A 4,342-nucleotide genomic window follows, 5' to 3' on the forward strand; every position below is an offset into this window, starting at 1 on the left:
GCTGACTCCCAAGAAGCGGAAGTCTGCCACCCTCTCCACACAGTCGTCGCTGATGATTAGTGGTTGGATTTCTGTCTTGTGTCTTCTGTAGTCAATTATGAGTTCTTTGGTCTTTTTCGTGTTTAGGAGAAGGTTGTTATCCTTGCACCATGAAGACAGCCGCTCCACCTCATCTCTGTAGGCAGACTCATCTCCCCCAGATATGAGCCCCACCACAGTAGTGTCATCTGCGAACTTAGTGTGGGACGTCCGATTGCTCCTGTTACCTTTCTTCCACAGAAGGGCCGCGTTCCATTTCAATGTGACACCAGCCCCATTTTCTATGAACTGGAACCATTTAGGTTAAACCCTGGAGTTACTGAAATAATGTTTCTGATCATACCCCCAGTTGCACCTCCAGATTTTTTTCATTAAGGCTACCATATGGGGGCCACTAAAAATATTTGGGTGGCAAAAAAGAATTTCCTGTTTTATTATGCTGTTGTGAAATATGGGTTCCTTGAAAAATATGGCAATAGAGACAGAAAAAAATTATACACCTGTTTGATTTCCTGCTATAAAAGATATCACTAAAAATAAGTACATATGAACAACAAATAAGATGTTGAAATCCATAATAGTTCGTTTTAAGCAGTAAATTTTGTGGGGCCCAAAATTTGCTGCTAGTGTAACCGGTGTGATTCTGCTTTGTGTCTGATAAAAAAGGTAAAAGTAAGAAAGACCTCCAAGTAAATAATTTGCCCACTCCAGCTCCTCTCCCACAAGGGAATTGTAATAATAATAATGGATTGGATTTATATAGCGCTTTTCAAGGCACCCAAAGCGCTTTACAATGCCACTATTCATTCACTCTCACATTCACACACTGGTGGAGGCAAGCTACAGGGCTGGCATTTATTTTTACATTAAACATAACGTATGCATTTACACGTAACATATTTGACATAAGATAAAACAAAAACAACAACATGAAATCCAACATACCTGATAAAAAAAAGGTAAAAGAAAGAAAGACCTTTGGTGCCAAAACCCTGGGATTCGCTCGAGGCCCAGAGAGGATGATTTGTCAGAGCTAAGATCGTGAAACGAGGCGAACAGAGAGCTAGCTCACATGATTAAAAGGTAAGCACGACCTTTTTATTTTCGAACCGTGCATATTGTTTAAAGCCTAAATTATCTGTTCGCTAAGTTGAACGTATCGCAGTGTAAATTCACTCAGTAGAAAAAAAGGCGGCTAGCGTCCGTCTCAGTGCATTAAAACAAGAGACTTTTTTAAGAACTCCAAGTTGAAGAACATCTCAGTGCGTTAAAGCAGGAGACGTTTGTTACGGATTAATAGAATCGGTGTTTCATCCGTGGCGGTGTGTGATCCGTCTTAGTTATTAGGAAAAAAGTGGCGGTGTGTGATCCATCCCCGTGTGTTAAAGCAGGAAATGTGTGTTACTATTAGTTAGAAAGTGGGGCCGTGTGCGCTCCGAGTTTGGCAACTCCACCCTTGGTTGGACACATCCTTGGGATTTGCCGGGTTGGTGACCTGGGCACCGGGGGTGCCCTAAATAACTAAAGCTAGGTGTTGGATCCTAGTCACGGTTGATAACCTGCATGAGAGTGGGGGCAAGTTGCTTTGTTAGTGAGAGAACGACTGCTTGGCTCGTCCCACTGACTGCAGTGTGTGTAGACGGTGTAGTGTGTGTGAAAGCGCCGTTAGAGTCGGCATCTCGTCTGAAGTACGGGAGTCAATTAAAGTAACAAAAAGAATTTGTGTCTAAAAGTGTGTGTTTGTGGTGTGTAGTAATCGCAGCAGGCGGCCATGTCGCGAATTGTTGCAAACTGTGAAGTCAATTGGGGGGTTTAATTTGGTTTTATATTTTTTGGGGAAGAGTAGCCACGGTATCGAGTCCGTGGCGCAGTTTGAATGATTTGTGAAGTGTACAAGAGCGGACGGCACCCGCTCTGTGTGCTGATTAGGGCGTTGTCCAGAATCAGCAGAAGTGTCTCGCAGAAAGTTTGAATGGGACTGTGAGAAGCATGAAGTGTGTGTGAGCCAGCCTCGAGGGGCGGGTTCACAGGTGGAACGAACGAAGAGTAAAATGTGCGTGTGTGTGAGAGAGAAAGACAAGGTGGGGGCGAGTGACCAGCCTGTGAGTGTGTGTGAATTCCTTAATGACAAAAAGGAAGACAAAGTAGATTAGTTGATTTTCTGTGAAATAATAATAGTTAAGAAATCGTAGTGATCAAATAGGAGAAAGTGAACTGAAAATAAAGAAAGAAAATAAACAGTGGATTAGTGTTGAAGTAATGATAAATAAATTGATAAAATTAACAGTGACATTTAAAGGTGATCAAGTACTCAAGGATGAATGGAGAATTTGATTGCTGACTGTATGAGAGCTGTTGGGGTGAAAGGAAAATGAGGTTGGAGGAGTGAGTTAACAGGTTAATGTGTGGGTGTAAAACAATGGGGTAATAAAAAAAGAGAAAGAAAATGATGAAAACAAAGAAAATAAAAAGTGTGGAAGTGTGAGTGGGAAATTGTCTTCAACTGGGGGAAGCAGTGACACTACAGGTCACCTTCTTCCCCTGCTGGACACAAAAGAAAACATAATTTGGAGTGTTGTGGATGAAAATAATTAATAACATCAAGAAGATTTTGTGTTTGCGGTTAAGACCAAATAAAAATTTCATTTTTGGGGTTTAAAGTCAGTAGAGTTCAAAACAAAATAAGTAGAGATGTGTTGCTTTAGGAGTGATGAAAACATATGCAGCCACAGTGAATAATGAAAGTCTCTCAGTCTGTCGATTACAGGTGGGGAACGGACCTGGATCAATTCTCCACGGGCAGCAGTCGGAAGAAAATTATAGGTTGAAATCATTAGAAAAAATAGAAACACCCAGCCAGAATTTCTTGGCTGAATTGTTTTGCAGCTTCCCGTCCTCATCCTGAACAAGCAAGCTCCAAGGAAGCTAATCTCTCCCTGAAGACACCGAGTGCAGTTCCAGAAGCACGAGCATGAACATCAACAGTGGACAGGAGTCCAAGAGACAATACCAGAGTTCTGAGCAGAGAGGTCCAGCAGCGCTGTGGGCAAACGGCATCAGAAAGAGAAGAACCACCATCTAGATTGGATGGATGGAGATGCGTTTCCAGCAAGCTGCAACCTCACTTTGTGTGAAGGACTTTTGAGAAGACTGTCTGAGCTTGACATTTGCCATGTTTGGAGTGAGATGGCAATGAAAGAGACAGTGGGACAAAGAGATACACGGGACAAAGCTGAAGAAAACTGACTGCCATTGGACTGTAAAGTGGGAGAGGAGAAAAGGAGCAGAAGAGGGCTGAGGCGGCTGTTTTAGTGTGGGGAATCAAATTGGGTTAAAGCATCCGGGGAGACAAGCGACTGCCTGGAAGTGGAGGGTTGACACAGTGTCCAGACCACCACAAAAGGGGGAGGAAGACAAGCACAGAGGTATGCAAGTGTACTGTTAGAAAAATGGAAAGGTGACACCACACATGCAGATAATATGGACCAGAGATAACAAAAATCATACACAAAGTGTTACACATTAAAAGAGGGTATTTGTAGAAGGGGTTGACAACACTCAGCGTGGTTGCCGATGGTAACCTGCAAGCATTTGGGGTTTAGCTGTGCCTGATTATGACAGAGTTTTTCATTTAGATGTTTGAAACAAAATTTGGAGTAAACGGAGTTTTGTTTCAGAAAAAAGGGGGAAGGTTCATGAAAGGATACATAAAAACAGAAAATGTATTAACCCAACTAACACACAGACACACACACACACACACACACACGTAATGAAGATCAAACACAATTTTAAGTCATCATCCTGTCTGGTTTATTGAGTGGGTTGAGAACTGATACATAGACGACTGAATTAGTATTATTTTGGGAAACATGATAGCAGGGGTGAACAGAATCCTGCAGCCAGAGTTTAAATGAGTGAAACTAGCAGATTTTTTTGTTTTTGTTTTGTTTTTGTTTCTGAAGTATGGGGAAAGTTTTACCATGGCACCAAGTTTTAGATTTGGTGTTTTCTCACCTATAAGAGAAAGAATATTCTGTGACAAGTCCTAAGACCGGGCTTCTGTATTTTTTTTCTTTTGTTTTTCAGTTTTATTTGTCATTTTTCATTTTATTTTTATTTTTTGAACAGTGCACTGATTTTTGTTTGTGAATTTCTTTTCTTTAAGCAGATTTGCACGTCAGGAATTAAAAGTGCTACACGTCGTCAAGAAAATTGTTGCAAGTGAGTTTCTCCACATTAAAATGGGCTCAGGAGAAAGCCGCTTATTTGGGACAATTAGAAAATGAGAGTCCCTGCCTAA

This window comes from Astatotilapia calliptera, chromosome 3 (assembly GCF_900246225.1).
Source record: "Astatotilapia calliptera chromosome 3, fAstCal1.2, whole genome shotgun sequence".
Lineage (NCBI taxonomy): Eukaryota > Metazoa > Chordata > Actinopteri > Cichliformes > Cichlidae > Astatotilapia > Astatotilapia calliptera.